The 23,391-nt window shown below is 34.5% G+C and overlaps 1 protein-coding gene and 1 long non-coding RNA gene across 14 annotated transcripts in view; one reads left to right on the top strand and one right to left on the bottom strand.

The window, feature by feature from the left end:
- Positions 1 to 23,391, bottom strand: part of CNTN4 (contactin 4) — a 927,650-nt gene that overhangs the window by 604,542 nt on the left and 299,717 nt on the right. The window contains exon 1 of one of the 11 annotated variants that reach the window (XM_077858025.1): positions 18,845 to 18,863. The exons of the other annotated variants lie outside the window; for them this stretch is intronic. The gene's annotated coding sequence lies outside the window, so the exon portion shown is untranslated. Of the gene's footprint in view, positions 1 to 18,844; positions 18,864 to 23,391 lie in introns of those variants that run through there. 11 annotated transcript variants of the gene reach the window in all.
- The window catches only part of LOC144289693 (uncharacterized), a 30,900-nt gene continuing 18,945 nt past the window's right edge, over positions 11,437 to 23,391 (top strand). For all 3 annotated transcript variants that reach the window (XR_013357592.1, XR_013357594.1, XR_013357593.1), the window contains exons 1-2: positions 11,437 to 11,947; positions 23,298 to 23,341. This is a non-coding gene — a long non-coding RNA (uncharacterized LOC144289693). The remainder of the gene's footprint in view (positions 11,948 to 23,297; positions 23,342 to 23,391) is intronic.

Genomic DNA, 23,391 nt, shown 5'->3' on the forward strand with positions numbered 1-23,391 from the left:
CCCATTTTAACACAAAAGGCCTAGGACCTGGACATTTGAGGAGTCTCATTTCTTGACATTAATGAAACTAAAACAAAACTATACGTATGCACACATACACACACAGAGTCATGTATGTCTATATTGTAGCAATCTATAGTAAAATTTGAAAATTAATAAAATATATGATATTAAAAATATAAGAAGTGGGATGCCTGGGTGGCTCAGCAGTTGAGTGCCTTCCTTCGGCCCAGGGTGTGATCCTGGAGTCCTGGGATCGAATCCCACATCAGGCTCCCTGCATGGAGCAGGCTTCTCCTTCTGCCTGTGTCTCTGTCTCTCTTTCTCTCTCCGTGTCTCTCATGACTAAATAAATAAAATATTGGGATCCCTGGGTGGCGCAGCGGTTTGGCGCCTGCCTTTGGCAGAGGGCACGATCCTGGAGACCCAGGATCGAATCCCACATCGGGCTCCCGGTGACTATCATAAATAAATAAAAATTTTAAAAAATTAAAAATAAATAAATAAACAAATAAAATATTTTTAAAAATGAAAAAAATATAAGAAGTAGTGGGGGAGGTGGGCCTGCCTGGCTCAGTCAGTGGAGCATGTGACTTGATTTCTAGGTTGGGTGTCGAGAGATTACCTAAAAATAAAATCTAATATATATACATATATATATAGATAGATAGATATTAGATATATGTGTGTGTGTATATATATGTGTATATATATGTGTGTATGTATATATATGGAAATAATGTGAAAAATTCAAAATAATGATAAATGTATTAAATAAAATTGAAGAGAAAAATAAGAACAGAAGGATCTACAGTTGAAACCAAATGGGGATCCCTGGGTGGCGCATTGGTTTAGCGCCTGCCTTTGGCCCAGGGCGCGATCCTGGAGACCCGGGATCGAATCCCACATCAGGCTCCCGGTGCATGGAGCCTGCTTCTCCCTCTGCCTGTGTCTCTGCCTCTCTCTCTCTCTTTCTCTCTCTCTCTCTCTCTCTTTCTCTCTCTGTGTGTGTGACTATCATAAATAAATTAAATTTAAAAAAAAGACATAAAAAATAAAAAAGAAAGAAACCAAATGTATGTTATTAATGAAAATATCAGGGTATGGAAAAGAGGAGAGATTTCCAGACGAAGAACATGGATGTTACAACAGAAGCACTGACAGTTTACCAAAGGTCTCTGATTAACTGTTCTGAGTGAATATTTAGTAAATGTTAATGCTCTTTCTAAACTTAGTATAGGAAAAACTATAAGATGTTGTTCATATTGAACAGGTTGATTATTCTGAGCTCAAAGTTCAAATTAAATGCTAGAGAAGTACTTCTTGCCAACACGTGACCTCAGTTCACTCAGAATGTTCTCTAAATACATCTTACATACTCCATGAACTAAATCCCATGGACTTGATTCTTTCACAGCCTACAGAGTTAAGCTTTTATGCTGATTCTAACATGGTTATTTGCTGGATGCAGCAAAAGATTATCAAGAGCAAAAAAAAAAATCTCAAAAGCAGAAAATCAAGAGGTTTGAGTGATAGCAAGGGTGTAAAGAGTTAATATAATGAGATATGATTGAAGTGTGAGAGAAAGGCATCAAAAAGCTATAAAAATTAAAACAGCACAATGCAATATTCAGTTTCCAATTGTATCATAAAGATTATCACATGGTTGGGAAGATATCTAAGTGTATAGTTTATTTTAGGATTTTTTTCATTTTTTAAAAATATTTATTTGAGAAAGACTGAGTCCAAGTGCATGGGGTGGAGGGTGAGGGGTAGAGGGAGAAGGTGAGATAGTATTAAACAGACTCCATACTGGGCACAGAGCCAGATGTGTGGCTTGATCTCAACGAAGATCAAAACATGGCCAGAAACCGAGAGTTCTATGCTTAATCAAATGCACCACCCAGATATCACCAATTTTAGAGGTTTTTCAAGACAAAGTACTTTTAAACAATTCTGACAATTAAAAAAGGAATCCTTTGTATTTAACCTCTTCCTCTTAGTACTCATTATAAAGGTCTAATTATATCACCATTTCTAATATAATGCTAAAACAAAATGAAGCATTTGCTGTTTTTTTAATGAGAACACATTTGTATGAAATATCCCAAATCTCTAGTGAAATGTTATCAATTCATCAAATATTACTTAGTGTGTACTAGGTGCCAAAATATGTAAGATTCTCAGAAATCAGAAAAAAAATCAGTGAAAGGGCTTCTATTTTGGAAAGCAGGCAGGGTAGGGCATAAAAAGTAATAATAAAAGGAAGATGAATGGTCACCAGGGGAGGGGATTGGCAGGTGGTACAACTATGCCATCCAGATATAAAGAAGATAATTAAATCATTTGTCTTAAAACCTGAGCTTGCTAGATAATTTCTGAGATCTCAAGAACATTTAAAGTATTTTGAGTTTTTTAAAAATAATTTTCATAGCATGAGAAATAGAAAAGTAAACCACTACCACATATTGGTATATACAACTGACAAGAGAATGGAGGAAAAATGTATGTGGAAATATATTTCAGATATGTCCATCAGTAGGCAAGTAAATAAGGAAATTAGTAATAGTATTTTCATACAATGCAGCAACATACAGCAATGAAAAGAGCACACACCTGACACATTTAACAACATGGACATATCTTAAAAAAAATACTACATTGAGCAAAACAAGCTAGATGCAAAAAAGTGCATACTTTTCTGATTCTTTGTATATGAAGTTTAAGAACAGGCAAAATTACTCTCTAGAGCACATGCCTCAGGATAGGAAGGTACTGACTGGGAAGTGGTAAAGATAACTTTTCTCAGTTAATCAAACCAGGATTTATCTTGATTTGGGTGATAGTTAAATGAGTACATATTTTGAGCTATACACTTCAGATTTATTTTTTTATAGGTTGTAAACTGTATTTAAATTGAAAGGGGGAAAATATGCCTCAAAATGCAACTACCTGGGGATCCCTGGGTAGCTCAGTGGTTTAGCACCTGCCTTGGGCCCAGGGCGTGATCCTGGAGACCAGGGATGGAGCCCCATATCGGGCTCCCTGCAAGGAGCCTGCTTCTCGTTCTGCCTGTGTCTCTGCCTCTCTCTCTGTTTCTCATGAATAAATAAATAAAATCTTAAAAAAATGCAACTACCAAGAATCAAAGGAAAAGCACAAAACAATGAAATTTATAGGACATATACAGAATAAAAGAATCCAGTATCTTTTCCCAGTGACTTACTTTTCCATAATAGAAGACACAAAGAGACGTAGAGGGAAAGGGAGGAAGGGAGATAGAATTTAAAAAAAAAAAAGAAAGAAAGAAAGAAAAGAAGCAATTAGTCTAGTGAATAATAGAATAGGATAATTGTGGAACTCCCAGTTTCTAAAATAAAATTCCCTTTTGAAAAAGCATTCCAAGGCAGCCCTGGTGGCTTAGCCTTTTAGCGCTGCCTTCAGCCCAGGGCGTAATCCTGGAGTCACAGGATCCAGTCTCATGTGGGGCTCCCTGCATGGAGCCTGCTTCCCCCTCTGCCTGTGTCTCTGCCTCTCTCTCCTTCTGTGTCTTTCATGAATAAATAAATAAAATCTTTAAAAAAAAAAGAAAAAGAAAAGAAAAGAAAAGAAAAGAAAAGAAAAGAAAAGAAAAGAAAAAGAAAAAGAAAAAAGAAAAAGGAAAAGAAAAAGAAAAAGAAAAAGCATTCTATAAAACTAAACAGAGTAATCTTCGAAGGCTGCAACTTTCACATTTTTTATTTCAATAGTTTACCTTCTCCAGAACAAATGTACTTAATCAGGATTTTGTTAGTTAGACTTCACTTTTAGGAATTATATTAAACAAATAGGTAAATACTTCTAAAAAATAAGTGTCTTACCTGTCAGTTTGCAAGTTAACTAAATAGTAACCAAGGTAGAGACTGATCACATTAACACCGTCATTTTACTTTTTGAAATACTGCTATTGTACCTGGAGCTTATTCTGAACACTGAAGATTCCAAAAGCACAGTTAAACTAATAAGGTCTTAAGGAATAGTTCTGACACTTTAATACCACACATTAGCAAAAATATCCCTTAGTTTTGCTTGACCAAGATGTCTCTGGCTGTACTAGGGCTTTTTAAATATGAAAGTAGAGCGAGTTAATTTATCCCTAAGCTTATTCACATGAATGAGCTGATCTAGTCTTTGATTTTTGGTATCTCAGTAAGGGACATGTATTCTAAAGCAATGACATTGAAAATACATCTGAAATTGATTTCCAGCATTGGTGCATTCTTCAGAACCCTAGTAACCTCGCCCTAGCTTTCTACAGCAGTTTTATTTTGGCCACCAGCAATGAAACTGGCTATATAATTCATGAGGTTGTGTGACAGAATATGAAAAGAGGAGAATAAAAAATGTATCTTCAAATATTCTCTGAGAGGATAAAAATCACCAATTCACAACTGTCAAGAGAAAGGATTAATTTTAAATCATTTTCTATTTCTACTGTCTGATATGGTAAAATTAGATGAATAGAAGACCATTGTCTTTATTCATTAATTTCAAGAGATTGTTAGAAGATGGAAATCTTTTGGAATTATTATGCCTCTGTAACAATCTTTATCTAGAAACTATGACTCTTAGAGAATACTCTTTTCTTCTAACTGCAAATGTTGTCAGAAGGATGAATCAGAGACATGCTGTCAACACAGATTTTCAATGTCTGTCCCACAAAGTTCATTTGAGGGTCTTTTGTCATCTTACCCTTGCCAAGACAGCATTTTATCAAAAATAACTTGATTTAAATCAGATAAAGATAAATGTTTAAATGTACTGATTTCTGATGTTTCTACTCGTAAGCCAACAGTGGATTAAAGTCTGTAAATAAAACTACTAAATGGCAAAGCTGTGAAGTTACTTAGTTTAACCCTTCTCCAACACTCAAATTTTTTTTAAAAGATTTCATTTATTAATTAGAGAGAGACAGAGATAGAAACAGAGAGCACAAGTGGGGAGGAGAGGGAGAAGCAAGCTCCCCACTGAGCAGGGCTCGATCCCAGGACCCTGAGATCATGACCTGAGCTGAAGGAAGACGCTTAGCCAACTGAGCCATCCAGGTGTCCCTAATACTCAAAATTTGTCGGTGATCCAACAGAATCCTATCATGATATGGTTACAAATGGATACTGACAAAGCCATTCCAGTGAACTATAGAAACTGTAGTTCAGCAACTATCAGTTCAGAGGTCAAAAGCACAAGAAGTCCTGTCCCTATAGTAATGTATGTATACAAATATTTTAAAATTAGATAAAATTACATATTTTTGTAAATACACACAAATACAGAAATAGTAAATACATATTTTAAACATGCAGTTTTTCATAACTGTATAATATATAGATAATATATGTGCATGCTTCTTTCAAATATGATACATGTTTATATCTTTGAAATTCATATTGAAATGCAACCTAAATTTCTTCCAGAAATGAAATAAAAGAGATTGAAGTGGGATCTGAAAATAAATGTTGACCACAAGGTTATGAGCCCAAGGTTATGAATTCATTTCTTATATATTTAAATTTATTATATGCAACCTTTATAGCAGTACTGAAAAGATACCTGGAAATTTTCAGAACTTTAAAAAGAGGAACAAATATTTTTATTAAAATAATCTACAGCTGAATGTGACCTAATTCCCTGGAATTCATAAAATTTTAGAAGATGATCCCAAAGCTATAATTTTGCTCCCCTTAAATTCCGGTGCATAAACACAGCTACGGTTCATTTGCTTTTAATGATACAGATGTGAAAGATACTCTCATAATGCAAAGACCTAATCTGACTGATTAGCTGAAGAGCAGATTTGTATCATACTAAATCTACTACATATGTACAAAAATAAATTACAAAGTAAGCCTTGAAAATAACCTTCAAAGCTTATTATTGTAAGTTATAAGATCTTCAGTAAGTCATAAACAGGCATGATTTCAGTTTCCCCATCTGTACAATGATAGGAATGTCCTAAAATAGCTTCTAAAACCTCTTCTGACTCAAACCAGGAGAACAGTGATATCAACTATTGTCACATTCTATACTGTGAGGAAGCTGTTTTCATTTACTATTGATCAATATAGTATTTTTGTCACATGAGGAAGTATAAGCACATAAACTGATAGAACAGTTTTGTTCTTTATTATTTCTCACTCTTCTAATGGGTCACTCTGAGGGAAAACTGGGAACTTCTATCTTCACAATTTATTGAAATGAACCACATGCCCAAATATACATACACAGTGAAGACTCCCTTCATCCACTATGTCTATTTATTACATAAAACATAACTATGTTCCAAGAGTGACTCTCGGTGTCCTTCCATTAGCAAATTGCTGGCATGTCTTTCCCTAAATGAGAATTATAAATTATACCCCTACTACTTTTTTTCCTCAAGTACATTTTCCTAATATTTAATTTATAAATCATTTCCCAGATGTATTAGTAATAAATGGTTGAAGGCGGCAGACAGGTCTCCAACAAGAAAGTATCATGCTTGCTGTTTACTGGGAGGCCTCATTAAAAAGGCATCAAGAGAAAGCAAAAATAAAAACAACCTTGTGAACCCTTGTAATTGGTCTCAAGGGATATGTAACTCTAAGGATATCAATATAGCAATGGCCTAGTCCAAACTCCTTCTTAGATTGTACAGAAAATATTTATTTGGTGATATACTATTTGAATAAGACAGTTATTTCTAACCAGAATGAAAACAGACAAAAAATTAGTGCTACTTGATTTCGGATATTTTACTCCTAAAACAGTATTTTTTTATAGATTGGCCATTCTAATAATTTTCAACTACCATGCTGCTGAGAAGTGAAATTTTAAGTGAATGTGTCAGAAATGTTTCTTATGTATGTACAAGTGTATTCATATATACATACATTACATATATAATATACACATACATTATTAGTAGTGTGGTAGTCGATAATTTAGATATATCACATATGGATTATCACATATGAAGATTTATCATATACAGTGATTAAACTTTTAATTCACTGTTTTTAAAAATACTTATTCTTGAGGATGCCTGGGTGGCTCAGCCTTTGACATGTGCCTTTGGCTCAGGTCCTGATCCTGGGATGTAGTCCCCCATTGGGCTCCCCGCGGGGAGCCTGCTTCTCCCTCTGCCTATGTCTCTGCCTCTCTCTGTCTTTCATGAATAAATAAAATCTTTAAAAAATAAATACTTGCTCTTTTTAGAATAAGATAACTGCTTGTAGCAATAAGTAAACTTTTGATGATTGCATTTGCTACTCATCAAACATCAAAATTTGACATTTTGACTGATTTTTAACATATCATACTATTTTTACTTCTCATGATCCAAAGGGGGGGTATCATATCAAATGACAGACGAAGACACAAGTGCAACAGATGTGGCCAAATGAGGCATGAGGCTCAGATTACTAAAATATACACATATGACCAAAATCTCACTCCAGTGTTTTGTGTATTTTTTAACATTTCTGTGTTTTAAGACATTCTTCCATATAGTGAGATACATTTACAGCACTTATGTTCCCAGAGTTAGCAGATCCTGGTTGATCCATAGATCAAGTTGGGTATAAAATGGACTTGCAAAGAAAACACTGAAAGTATGTCAAATATCAGCATGATTCTTTAGAAATATATGCATTTCTCAGAAGCTACCTGGAAACTAATTAATCTCAATATTTATTCCTCTTTGTTTTGAGCTAACATGTTATAAGTAAAAATAACTTCCTTTTTATGGGCCTTCTCTCCAGATGCAAATGTACTTATTACATGATTAATCAAGCCTATCTGTAAGTGCCAGGTTCAAATACTACTAACACATGAACTAAATACTTCAGATGCTTAATTTTTTAGTATCTGCTTTATGCAAAAACAAAACAAAAACCAAAGAACTAATGTGATGTCCTGGAATCCAGAACACTGGATTCAAATTTGTTTTTCTTCATTCTTGGTTCACCTTCTGGTATAAGCATATACAAATTTATGTGCTGATTCACAAATAATACGTGGACTAATAACACTCTAATTAGTAGTTTGAACATTTTAGCTCAAATACTGGCTATATAAATAGTATATATATAAAGTTTTGAAGCACCTGGGTGGCTAGTACTTGAGCATCTGCCTTTAGCTCAGGTCACAATCCTGGGATCATGTCCTACATCAGGCTCCCCACAGGGAGCCTGCTTCTCCCTCTGACTATGTCTTTGCCTCTCTGTGTCTCTCATGAATAAATAAATAAAATCTTCAAAAAAAAAAAAAGGTTCTGATCAGTTGACTAAATATAAATTTGTTCTCGTATCTAGGTATTTCTCTAGGGAAAATAATACATGTTAAAACAACAAATATGTAAAATAAAACAGAAAAGTAAAATTTACCTGTTATCTTACTATCAAGAAATCATTAGTCACCATTTTCTTGCAAACACTTCTGGTTTGAATTTATTCACTCACCTACTATTGGACACTTAGGTTATCATTTTGTTACATTTAGTAACATTACAATGAACCCTTTCACATATAATTTCTTGGCAGAATCTTTGTTTATTAAATTAGGTTTAAAAATAAATGAACAAAAATCTGCCAAATGACATATTAACAAAACACTTTCCTGATCATCCAAATCATACAAGCATAGAAAATAATGTTTAGAGCAATAGATACTGAACTTGGACTCAAGTAAAAAGTGACATTGAATAGAAGCAGAAGGACAAATATTATATAACTCTACTTATACGAAATACACAGAATAGGCTGATTCAATAAGATAGAAAATAGATCAGACTTTATCAGGAGCTGGGGGTGGAAAGGAATGGGAAGTTGTTGCTTAATGATTACAGATTTTCCCTATGGAGATGAAGAAAAACTTTTGGAAATAGTGGTGATGGTGGTACAACAATGAGAATATAATTAATGCCACTCAATTGCATACTTAAAAATCATTAAAATGGCAAATGATATGTTATCTATATTTTAAACATTTTTTAAAAGTTCATGATAATACATAATAATTAAAACCTAGTAGTTCAAGGAGAATAAAAGCAGTATTATTAGGGTACCTGAATGACTCAGTTAAGCAACCAAATCTTGATTTTGGCTCAGGTCCATGATCTTAGGGTCTTGAGATTGAGCCCCATGTCTGACTCTGCACTCAGCAGAGTCTACTTGACATTCCCTTTCTACCTTTCCCTCTGCCCCTCCCTCTGCTCATTCTCTTTCTCACTCTAACATCTTTTTTAAAATTAGAGAGGGAAACAAACCATGAGAGACTCCTAACTCTGGGAAATAAGCAAAGGGTTGCGTAAGGGGAGGTTGCGGGGTGGGGGGGGGGATAGGGTAACTGGGTGACAGGCACTAAGGAGGGCACTTGATGGGATGAGCACTGGGTGTTGTATGTTGGCAAACTGAAATTAGATAAGAAATTTAAAAATTAAAAAAATCATTTAAAAATAATATATAATATACGGACTATTATATCAATATTTCTTAGAGGATAGTATATTAAAATAATATATAATAATAACAATATGTCAGATGCTCTGAATAAGTGCTTACCTACTGTACCATATTTAAAACTCACAGTAAACTTATAAGTACTAAAAATAAGGAAACTAAAGCTTAAGAAACAAGTTTTATGTAATCACATAGCATTAATGGCAGAACCAAGATTTATACCACATTTGTATAGCTCTGAAGGCATTGCTTTCAATTATTATGCTATATAAATTATATTTCACATGTAGTGTCTGTAATAGGCTCTGTATTAGGCCTACTATGGAGATATGTCAATTAAAACTTAAGGAAGTTACATGAGTTGCCCATTGTTATTATAAAGCTAGTTAACACAAGAATCAGAATCTACAAAAAATTATTTTAGACTAAAAAATGGCAAAAATAGTACAGAGAATTTCCATGTACTCTTCATCCAGCCTTTCCATGTTAACTACATAAATGTAGTATTTTGATCAAAATAAGAAACAAACTAACTTTATTCAGATTTTACCAGTGTTTTCCCTATTATCCTTTTTCTGTTCTATTATACAATATAATAAAAAGTTCTAGTAAACAATTTTGTACATTGTCCCTTGAGTAATTTTGTACATTGGCTGATACCTTCTTACAATTACATTGTGGTTATACGTTTTTCTCAAGAATACAACAGAAGTGTTGTGCCCTTCAGGGTATCATGTCAGGGTACAAAACATCCCATGTCTCATTACTAGCGATGTTAAACATGATCACCTCGTTCAGACAGTATCTCCAAGGTTTTTCCATTATAAATTTGTAACTTCCTCCTTTGTAATAAATAAAGACTGGGGCAGGGGATTGATTTGAGAGTAAGAAAAGTTTGTTCTTTCTCAAATTCCTAGTCACTAGTTTCAGAATTCATCAGGTGGCCTTGCCTACAATTATTACCATGGTTTAATGATGGTGTTCCATCCTCTTTATTACATTGGAATTCCTCCGTAAGAAAGAGCTGTATATTCTCTCCTACCGATTTATTTATCTACCTCAGTTTTGGCTCATGGATATTTCTTTTATTCTATGGGTTAAAATTCACTCTTCTACTCACTTATTGGGTTGCTCTAGTTTTCTAGCTTTGGCCACTGGGAGCTCTTCCATGTTTGTGCCTGTGTCCTTTGACATGATCCCAACCTTTTAAGTACTTCCTTGCTTCTTTGATGACAAAGATACTCCAAGTTCATCTTGTACTTTTCCTTCCACGGCCCTGGAATCAGCCACTTCTCCAAAGATTCCTTACACAATGGTATTTAAATACCGAGATTTAGGCTAGACATGCTCATTGCTACAGGAGTGTTCCTGCTTCAAAGTCCTCTCAGTAAACAAAGCTTGGAAATATATGCATGATAGTGTCAAAAGAGCCAGGCATTTAATCCAGGCATATTTTACTAATCCAATAATCCCCTCACCTATCCTGCGTCTGGTTTATAAACTGTGAGGATTCACAAGTTAGGAAAGAATAAAGAAATAATAAGTCAATTATATAAATAATTAAAACAGGAAGATTAAAATAAAGGCCATTCTCTTTTATTAGGCTAAGGACTAGCAGATGTTCTTTACACTGACAGAACTCTAATATGCTTTAAGTTATAAATCTACTATGTCTGAGAAAAACTTCTAAGCTCAGAGTCTTTGTTTCCTTATCTATGCAATGGGGATGATTACCTGCATCCCCTAAAGATATCATGAAAACAATGTAACGTAATAAATGTATAGGTACTTTGTAAACTCTGAAATCCATGATTTTAAGGGCAAATTGCTGTTCAACATGAAAAATACTTAATAGGAAAAATATTTACCAGGATATGACAGGCAAAATTCTAAATATGTCCCTCCAAGATTCCCATTCCCTGATTATTCCATCACACAAGTATCTAGGTACTGCCATGAAGGTACTTTGCAGAGGGAATTAAGATTATCAGATGGCTTTAAAATAGGGAAATTATTCTGGATAATTACTGGGCCCAATGTAAAACATGAGTCCTTAAAAGGAAAAGAGGAAAGTGGGAGAGTCCGTCAGATGCATGTGAATAAAAAGATGAGGCCACAGAAATGAGGCAGAAGGGGAGGGCAGAGAGAGATGTGAGAAAAACCTGACCTATTATTTCTGCCTTTGAAAAGGATAATGAGGCAGGGTATATATGTGGATTTTAAGAGCTGAGAATGGCTGCAGGAACAGTCAGCAAGGAAACAGATCCCAGTCCTACAATCACATGAAACTGAATTCTGCCAACAGCTTAAATCATCCTGGAAACAGATTTTCCCTTACAGCTGCAGAAAGGAAGGAAGGAAGAAACTGAGGGAAAGAAGAGAGGAAACAAGCTTGCTGATCCCTTGCTTTCAGCCTTGTAGAATGATAGCAGAGATCCATGCTATGCTCATATTCCTGACCGATGAAAACTGTGAGTTAATACATGGGTACGGTTTTAAGTTACTCTATTTGTGATGATTTGTTAAAGCACCAATTAAAAAAATACATGAGGTTTCTGCAGAAGAAAAATGATTTAAAAAATGAAATATTTCTTCTCATAATCTATGTGAACCATAGCACTAGTGATAGATAATAAGAATCAGAAACATTTGATGTGGAAAAGTGAAGAAATTGAAAGTATGATACAAACAATCTGCACTTACAGGGTCCACTCTTCAATTTCACTGGTCTTTATTTGAGACCTGTATGAGTCACAAACCTACCTACCTACATTTTCTAAAGAGAACATGACATGAGAGCATAAAGAACTCAAGACATGGATTTATAATCTCTCATAAAATGTAACCCAGGTTGTATGTAACCCAGGTAACTACACAAATGACCTTTGGCATTATATCACCTCTGAACTTCAATTTCTACATCTTTAAATAGGAACTATGTTGGTTTAAGTGAGATGACATAAATGGAAGTTTTCGCAAATGAAAAATACAAAAACGGTTATCAGGTTTTGGTACATTACTTAGTGATTTTCAGAAACTGACCTAAATAGTTTTGGCGGTCAGATTAGCATAGGCCATTAATATTCTAAGTCTGATTTACAATCTTTCATTCTAATGCTGATCTCTCTACATAGTCTCCTACTTTGATATTATAAATTGAATGCATTAGGAGGTGGTTTGGGGTTTATACAGAGAGTAGGAATGAAGGAACAGAAGGATACAGAATAATACGGTAATCCCAAATTTCCCAATCACTGAAAAGGACTAAGTAAAGGAAGTTTTTAAAAAATTCCCATGATCCTCCATTGTAGGTTGAAATGTTTCTCCCCTCTGTCAAATTCATATGTTGAAGTTCATTTCCAGTACCTCAAGGTGTGACCTAAAGAGTTAAGATGTGCTCATAATGCAGTAGAATGCTCTAGACTCCTGATCCAATGTGACGTCACGTCTTTTCTAAAAACGGCAATTTGGACATACACACAGGGAATACACGTGTAAAGAGGGAGGTAAAGATGAGGGTGATGCTTCTATACACCAAAGAGCAAAAAACAATGATAGCAAACTACCAGAAGCCAAGAGAAAGGCCTAGAGCAGACTATCTTTCACATCTCTCAGAAGGACCCAACCCGGCACCTTGATCTGGGATGTCTGGCATTCAGATCTGTGAGATAATAAAGTACTGTTGTTTATACCACCCTTTTGGTGTTATTTTGTTACAGTAGCCCAAACAACCTAATGCCCTCCTCCATTCAAAAAAGAAGATCACAAGGAACTACTATGATTTCCATTATCCTGCAGAGGGTATGAACTTTCAAATACTTTGGATTTAAAAAACAGTGGGAATTGTTATTGCTGTATTTTACAAGAAAATCATGGACATAAGATAGCTTGAAAGGTTTGCTTAAAATAAAAAAGATGGAGGTGGAAAACCTTGAACATGAAACTTTTCAAAGTTTGAATCCACATTTCCCTTTGCTATGCTATTCAATTTCCACTTGGTTAAATTCCTCATATTTATCCCCAGACTCAGATGGAAGAATCTATCAAATACAAATGGTAAGGGAGCTCAGCTCTTAGACTGTATGTTTGGGACATGATAAAATTCCATGAAATTCAACTGCAAGGGGACCAGGGAGCAGAACCCAGAAGGTAGCGTCCAGCTGTCCTGGCGAGGCAGCTTCCACAAGTCCATTGTCTTGATCAGTTTATCAAAGCAAAACTGCTTGAGCTGTTCAAGTATAAGTCCAGCACCAGCATATGTCAGAGACCTCATCTTTGTCCAATTCTGTTTTATTAGATTACAGTCCAGCAGATGTTCTATGCCCCTTGAGGAGCTCTAACATATTTTAAATTCCCAGCCTAGCTCCTTTGAGAAATACTCAAAATCCAGGTACTGTTTTGCCAGCGAACAAAACTGCTTCTGTAGGATTAAAATATTCAGTCTCTTGGGCTTTTGGTTAAAGTTTACCTGGCGATGCACTGTGGTGAACAAACAGCCACAGTTGTATATTGAAAGTTTTAACCTCTACAGAGTTTGTAGCTTATCTGAAGAGCAAACTATTATTAACTGTAGAAATAATGGATTTATAATCCCTGAAGAAAATATCAAAGTAGGTAGGTGAGTAAGGATGAAACATTCTTTCTTTTCCTTATTTGTTTCCCACCTCTTGAATTATTAGGATTGTCTCCATCCCTCATCCCACTTGAAAAAACTACAAAAACCAAAATAACAGAGACCTATTATTAGAGGGAAAAAAAGTTGTAAATAGTGAAGTAATTTACACATAAAAAGCATATGCAAATTAAATCTGTCTTTTGTTATCTTAACTTCTGGGGTGATACTCAAAATAGCTACTATAACATTATCCACAAATATGTTAGAGATTTCTGAACATCAGCAAGGAACCGTTTATCAATCCAACTCAGGGGAAGTATGTTGCACTAAAAAGGACATTAAACAAGAAGTTAGAAGACCTGATTTCTGTATCTGTCTCCCCAGCTACCAGGCTGTATGATGTCACTTCAAGATGCCCATTGGTAACAACTCCCCATCTGTGTAATGAACTACATGATCCGTAGGTCTATTTTTCATCTAAAATCCATGAGATCCAAATGTAACAGGATCTCCAAAGTCTAATAAAAAGCAAATCTTAATTTTGATTTTGTAGAATATGGAGAATAAACTAACTCCAAATACAAGCTGATTAAAGTGGTACTAGCCAAATAATTTCATCTCAAAGCTTGGTATATAAACTTTAAAGGTGGAATGTGGAACAAAAATTAAAACTAATGATTACTTATCATGTGCTATGTTCTATGCTAGTTTCTTGATATACTCACATCTACATGTAAGAATCCTACAAGAGAACTTTAATAATGCTCCCCCAAATGGGGTTAATTTTAAGCTGAGGGAGGAAGAGAAGAGAGGGGAATATATCTTCACTTAGAAATGCAAAGTTGGCGAGTAAGGCAGTGTTTCTATTACATACATCTTAATTCAAATGATATCAAAGTAGTCACTGGAAAACATGTAATAAAAGCCATTATGAAGTTAGTTTCTTTGCTTCCAGGCACAAAATGCCATCAAATATTTAATTTTTGAAATTATAATAGGCATGACTTTTTACCATCACATATACACAGCCATATAGAAAACATTAATATTTTATTATTATTTTGGAAATATCATGTTCTTACAGATGTAGATGTAGATATCTATTTGACTCACTGAACTATCATTCAGAAGTTGAACAACATTACTTATTACCTGGTTATCTACAGACACACAAATATACATCAGGTGGCAAGGAGGGGTCCAGCAATAAACATGGGAGTCTAAAACCTTGTAATGAAGTCCAAGGGAAAACAAGGATACCATGAAAAAATGGAGAAAAATTCAAAATAATATAGAAACAAGTTTCTCGTTTGGTTACCACAGAAATATTGAGAGTAAGAAAAAATACTTCATGGTGTAATTAACAATAAAGTTCTATAAAAAAGTTATGGCTTGAAAAAAGAGAAGGTCCTGCTTTACTGAAGGCAGAGAATCAGGAAATCCTCGCAGGACTAATTTTTAAATTGTGGAAATTAATTAAATAAATATTTCCTGGGAAAACCTAACCCCATAATTAGTCTCAGTTTGTCTGCCTACATTAAATTATATTATCTGAAGCATGCTGTTACATTTCTCCTTAATATATTTCACAACTAATGAAATCACTCACATTTATTGATTCTATTTGAAGAAAAATGGGAGGCTACTCTTTACAAGTGGATTTCCACCACAGCATGATTATGTGGTGAGTTGGTAATGTCAGAAACCATTTGATTTTTACTCTTCATTAAAAATAAATATACATTTAAATAAGATTCATGGTTGCCCTACTTGGAATCCATATAATTGACCAAATCCCTTACTAACCCAAACTAGAATTAATTGCAGTGATTTTTAGAAAAGCATATACCATGCTGATGGAACTTTAGGTAAAGGCAGTAATAAATTTATTGAGCATTTGCTACACGCAAACCAAGCACTAAGTATTTTACATGCATTGTTTCCTTCAATTTTCTCAATAATCAAATTAGGTAAGTAGTATTAAAATCTTCATTTACAAATAGGGAAAGACAAAGTCTAAGAGAACTTAGGGAACTAGTAACTGCTAGAAAGTAGCAATCACTTATTTTCAAAATCAGCTTTATCTCACAACAGGCTGAAATTACAAATGGATCCTAAGATATCTCTTCTTTTTTAAAAAAATCATCTACTACAGAAGAACTGTCTTGAAACTGTGGTCACAAAAGTTACAATGGCTCAATGGTTATAAGGCTCAAGCCTTATACAAGTAAAACAAGACTTAAAGAAGGCATCACACAAGGTATAGCAAGTGAGCAAGCTTAAAATGCTTATCATGGCTTAATAGGGCCAGATATATGAAATCTAGAGACCAACCCTATAGACTAACCCAGGGCAAGGGCAAATAAGAACAGAAAGTGATCCCAGAAAAACTGACACAAATAAGGGGCAGGAACAGCAGGGACTCCAACCAAAAGGATACTTTTTTCTTCCCTAGTTCAATAGCTCTTTAATAGAATAATGTCTGGGTTGGCCAAAGGATGCTCTGTGCATACTGCTTTTCTCCAAAAGGCTGTCCTGCTCCTAAGTTGTTAGAGACTTTAAACTTACCATTTTTCATTGGATAACTGAAAACTTAAGATTCACCTAAAAAACTGACCCATGAAAAAGCCTGACCCCTATATTCTATAGTTTCATTGAAAATCCAAATATATAATCAAACTACTGGTAAAACTGAAGGTAGGGGGTCAGATTTGGTTAACAAAGTTAAAAGGAGCATGAGCCAGCCTATCACGTGTGATCAAATCCAGACCCAATTTTATTTCTAAGAGTTTCAGGTCACTCTTGAGTTCTAGAAATATGCTGCCCAAGAGACATGGTACAAAACCTGTATCTTGGAAATACATTAGTTATGAAGAAAGTTTTGTTTTATTATTGAACCAAAGCAAACTTTATATACCACAATCTTATATATTATAGACAACATATTACCATAAAACTATTTCTATACAGTTTCCACCCTTTCCTGACAATATAAAGGGTCAACTTCTCATACTGAAGATAAAGTCAGGAAAAAAATCAATTTTTTAATGATAGTTGATGGCCAGTAGCATAAATTAGTCTAAAATAGTAGCTTATTGGGGCAGCTCAGTGGTTGGCTCAGCAGCTTTTTTTTTTTAACATTTTATTTATGTATTCATAGAGACAGAGAGAGAAAGAGAGAGAGAGAGAGAGACAGAGAGACAGACAGACAGACAAAGACACAGGCAGAGGGAGAAGCAGACTCTATGCAGGGAGCCCAATGTGGGACTCAATCCCAAATCTCCAGGATCAGGCCCTGGACTGAGGCGGTGCTAAATCACTGAGCCACCTGGGCTGCCCAGGCTCAGCAGTTTAGCACCGCCTTCAGCCAGGGCCTGATCCTGGACTCCAGGGATCTAGTCCTGTTGGGCACTCTGCATGGAGCCTGCTTCTCCCTCTGCCTGTCTCTGCCTCCCTCTCTTTCTCTGTCTCTCATGAATAAATAAAATCTTAAAAAAAAAAAAAAAAGTAGCCTATTAAACAATGAAGCAATTCATGTAATTGTCATTCTGATGCATTTCCGCTCCTAATTTTACATACATAAAATAATTTATTTAAAATAGAAAATGAAAAAAAATAAAATAAAATAAAATAAAATAAAACAAAATAAAATAAAATAAAATAGAAAATGAATTACTTCACCCTGAAGGAGAAACATCATTTTGTTTTTGTTATTTTAATCTACCATACAATTGTGTGGTATGGCCTCTTCAGGAAACTCTTTAGATACATATGGTATCATTCAAGCACATTTAATTATAAGAGTTCTCATGATTTATGATGCACTGTCATTTACCTTTGAAGTGCTATGGGTGATAGCATGGCCTCTCTGGCCTAAAAAGAAAACCATCTCTATTTTTAATACTTGAATGTCAAAATAGGATTCAAGCAAATTTTTAACTTGTCAATTTGTTAAAACTGCTACAGAGAAGCAACAGAGCATAATCAAGGTATTTTTTACCTCCCAGGTAATTTTCACATTTAGTCATTTTTACAGAATGAATTTACTATCTATTTTCCTATACCAAATGCAACCCTACAGAATAGAATTATTTTTTTAAAGTAGTCTATTTCAATTTAAGTCAAACAGATCACTGAAGAGAAGACAAAGTAATAAAGCTACTGAAATTTCTATTAATAGTAAGTTTGCAGAGATTTAGCAAATAATTATTTCTAAAATAATCTCTTGAATGGCTAAGCTAGTGAAGCATAATACATTTATTTTAGCATAGCTAACCACAACATATATTTCTACTATATTAGAATTATATTGTAAACCACCAATTCAAAATCATTAGATCAGAGCTTTAGTGTAATTTTCTTCTTTAAATTGCAATGTTGAGCAGTATGGCATTTGTAATATTAGTTAAGTGTTGTCTAAATTTTATAGAGGCAGATATGTGTGTATATGTGTGTGTGTGTATCACACTTCTAAAATATTTAGAAATTGCTAAAAAAAAAACAACAAAGTCCTACACATGGATGAGACTAATCTTGTGTTTGCAAAAAAGAACAGAATTTAAGGTCCTATATTTTTCTGCAGAAGGTTTTAAAATAAATGGCATTATATATTAAAGACAGAACCAATGAAGACTGGAAGTCTTCATCAAGTATTAAAGCTAAGTATCTCAGCAAAAAACAAAAAGGACCATATATTCTTAGTTCTTGTTTCTTTGAAGAGCTGTAATTTGTATATGAAAAATAACATACTTACTATATCAGATGTCTGCTTTCAACAAACACTGAACTTATATTTAGCATAACTTCAATCCTTGGTGCATTATTTATTTCCTCCTTAACAGCAGCAAAGATGCAAGATGTTCCAAAGCTTTACATTCAGACAGTTTTCTTCAACCACAGTCTTTTACATGTCCTGTTATTTGCTTCAGCATCTAGGAAACAACTCCAACCTTCAGAACAATCAAAACCCTTGAAGTAATCCACATCTGCTTCCTTATACTGAATTTCAAATCTACTAACCAAAAAAAAAAAAAAAAAAAAAAAGAAAAGAGAAAAGAAACCTTCTTTACTTGGTATTTTATTTCAGAAAGTTCCGTGGGTTGAATATTCCAAATCCCTTTAACATACCACAGAGCAATAAATGGTAAGAATTATATTACTTAAGCTCCTTAGATTCTAACTGATAAGGTGTGCCTTTTACATTTATATTGAATTCTGAGGATCTGATGCCATACCAGTCTGATAATTAATAATTCATGGAGCCAAATTACAGCCTTAGAAGGAAACAGCCACTTTGACTAGTTCTTTCATAATTCTCTGATTTATGTATGACAGCACAGAAGAGTTCTAGGAGAGGTTAATAAAAAAAAAAAAAAAATCCCAGACATAACACTTGAAGTTTTAAAATTAGTACTGCCTTTGCACAAGCTGGGTTTGTCATGGCATCATGGGAGTTTCTCTCTCGTTGAGCACAGTTCATACAAAGGGATAACATTATCATTTTGAATGAGCATCTGGCTAGTGAGGATGACCAGGGAAAAAAGTACAGGATGCAGAAGTTTGGGGGAGTAGGTAGCAAACTCAATTTGAGGGGCACTTTGGACAACAAAGAGGGAGGATTTCACCTCACTGTTTCTAAAAAGTGGCCTTTAACAGGATTTCTGAGAAAATATTTCAATTTACATCTACCCTGTATCTCAGTACTCTTCATACATGGTAACAGATCAGTTTGGGCCAGTCGCTGTACATGTGCTGTGTGTGGCAATATGTTTATGTGTTCATTCGCACATGAGTACTTAGACATATACAATAACTCACACAGACCAATTTCTTCTATGAGTAAGTTACCCATGATCTGTAAGGTTTAATCATTTTGAAGGCCATTTTTACTGAGGAAGAATTTACTTACCAAACTGCACAGATCTGAAACCTAGATTTCAGTCCACTATCCTATCAAGGACATTCACAGAATATTTTCATGATGCCAAAAAAATCCCTTGTATTCCTTAGTCAACATCCTCAAAGGAAGTGATTCCTTACATTGTGGATTATGTTGCTTATTCCAATGTTCTACTTCAGTGGAATCACACACAATGCATTTTTTTGTTTGTTTGGCTTTTTTCACTTAACATGTTTTGAGATTCATTCATGTTGCTGCTTTTTTTGTTTTTGAATGGTATTCCACTCTGTGAACATGCCATTATTTACTTACCTATTCTATTGAGAGACAACCTAGGCTGTTGCCAGTTTTTTGTGATTATAAATCAAGCTGCTATAAACTGAGTAATACAAAGCCCTAGGTGGACATGTTTTTATTTTTCTTGGATAAATTCCCTTGTATGTAAACACAATTATTAGGTCATAGGGTAGGATTCATTTTAACTTTTAATGAAACTGTAGAACTATTTTCCAAAGTAACAGTAACATTTCAGATTCCCACCTATAATACAAGAGATTTATCCTTGCTCCATATCCTTGCCAATACTTGTTGCTGTCAATCTCCTTCATTTTGACTATTTAATGGGTATCTGATGGTATGTCATAGTTTTAACTTTCATTTCTCTTATAACATGATGTTGAGCACTTGTTTAATTTGCTTATTGGCTTAAGGCTCAATATTCATTAATAATTAATAAAGTAGTCTGACTTGGGGAGAAAAGTAAAGAAAAAGACTTTCCACATAAGACTAAGCCTTAATGGTCTTTGAAATAATGCATCTACAAAAAGCACCTACAAAACACTATCTTTTCATTCAGCTAGGTCTAGCCACTGCCTCTATTATCAAATATTGCTCCTGTTAACACGAAAACCCAAATGATGCTAACTTATCCTCTAGAGGCCCCCTTTATTTGGGTTTGATGATACTCTGCCTTTAGGGCTTTTTTTTCATTCTCAATATTAAAATATTACTTCCTCTGCATACGAAGTGATACTTTCTTTGCAAACTCATGCTCTTTAGCATACCTAAGAATTTAGCTTTCATTGCTAGGTGTTGGATTAAGATAGACTGGAATATAAATATCCAAATATAAACCTGTAAATTCAAGTCTTGAGTCTTGCTTTTCTTATTTGTAAAATTAGTATAGGAGGATTCTTTCAGGGTTGTTATAAGGATTAAAATACACAATTGTTATGGAACTTATCTGAACTAATCGAGAGCAGTGATGGTGAGAAGATGGTAAAACTTGTGACCATACTACTCAATCTAAAAATGATGTTGGTTTACAATAATTATTTTCTTTGAGTGATTTAATGGACTTACGGTGATTCTTTCCTATCTTTCACCTGATCTGTTCAGGTATATCATTTATCACCTGTGAGTTTCAATGATGATGAAGATAATACTTAATAACTATCTGTATTATCTTTATATAAAGATAATAATAGACAAAAAGGCAATGTGATTTGAAATGTTCCATATCATTTCACTTTATATAATCTCAGAGTAAGGCAGACCCATTAGCACACACAGTGTAGTGTAGATTATTTTATTAATTGTTTATCTGCTGATAAAGATACTTCCATTTATCTACCTAAGTATGGTAGAATAAACACAAAAATAAATATAATTCATATAAGTCTATGAAAAAATAAAAATGTGTCAAAAAGAGTGACTGATTAGTATCTGTCATACATGATTAGCAGGTTGAAAGAGCCTCGAGAGTTTGTATAAAGACAATAGATGCTATGGATTGAATTGTGTCACCCGAAAAATCCATATGTTGAAGTCTTAACTCCCAGTATCTCAGATTGTGACCTTATTTGAAAATTGGTGTTTCAGATAAAAGTAGTTAAGATAATCATTAGGTTGTGACTTAATCCTAGGACTACTGTCCTTATAAAAGGGTAAATTTAGAGACAGACACAGGTACAAAGGGAAGATATCAATATGAAAATGAAGACAGAGATCTACAAGCTCAGGACTTCTGAAGATTACAAGTTGTCTACCAGAAGATAGAAGAATGAAATAAAAAAGATTCACTCACAGCTCTCAGAAGGAACTAACCTGCTGACACCTTAATCTAGGTTTTCTAGACTCCAAAACTGAAAAAACAAGTTTCTGTGTTTTAAGCCACCTACTTTGTAGTATTTTATTACAGCAGCCCTCGCAAATTTACACAGTGGATAAGTTAGAAGGTCCAGAAAGAGAGGCTACAGGGAATCAACTTCATGTCTCCTAGGTGATGAAGAAAGTCTATATTTATAATCAGACACTAATACATCTAATAAGTAGTAAACCAACAAGTGATATTTGATGAGCAGGATTTGATGAATATGAAGGTGCTGCGAAGAGTTTCCAAAGGAGGTGTTGGAGGTCATAAAGGGGAAAAAGAAGCAGCTATGTATGTATCAAACTGTCAAATCTCTAGGAGGGAAGAGCTGATTATAGATTTCCTGAAGAGAAATCCCCACATGGGAATAAAGTGATGTGTTTCTACTTCTTTACATCAACCTGTCCTTAGGTAAAATAGCCAAATAGATCTGGGAAGGCTGAAAAACAACTGGTAGAATTTGATTTGTGGTAATGAAGCAACATTTTTCTTAGCTGGGTATTACTAGCAGGGTACAATTTGGAGAACACTCAGTTCTATTCTGAGCTCCATAAAAGCAGACATAATGACATTCACATATTGGTTTAAACAAGCTGAAAGAAAACTTACTCCAACTACTTGATGCTATAAACCATGCCTGATCCACCTAATGAGCAGACTGAAAACCTATGTAAGGGGCTTTACACCCACTTTTTCAGAACTGGTGGATCAAATCTTTACATTAAGATTAAGCTCTCATGGGTCACAAGATCAATGAAAAGACTAGCTACTAAAGGTTTTATGATCAGAAGTGATCTTTCATTCTCATCAATTAGTTCCTGAAAGAAGCAGTCCCAAGCTCAAAAGCCTTGTGGGAATCATGCAAAGAAGTCCCATATGATGCTTTTGCAACCAGTTATCTTTCTCAATCTACTAAAGTATCACATGTGAAGATCCCTTGTCCTTTATCATACCACATTCTAGACCATCCACCAAATGAGGTTCAATTGCCTCTGATATATATTTCCTTTGAGGATCATGTATGAGATGTGGAACAGGAACATGGGTTAGGAAGCTTGAGGTTGTACTTCATTTTGTGCTCTTCTAGCTCTATGACCTTGACAGTTACTTTGCTGTATTCTTCATATAACACCAAAGTTTTCACATTTTTCCTAGGGCTCACCATTTGTAAACTGCACTTGATGATGTCTTTCACCCAGGTAAGGCTGAGATAATGCAATTGTAAAAATGGTCATAAAGGGAGATACCA

This window comes from Canis aureus, chromosome 19 (assembly GCF_053574225.1).
Source record: "Canis aureus isolate CA01 chromosome 19, VMU_Caureus_v.1.0, whole genome shotgun sequence".
Lineage (NCBI taxonomy): Eukaryota > Metazoa > Chordata > Mammalia > Carnivora > Canidae > Canis > Canis aureus.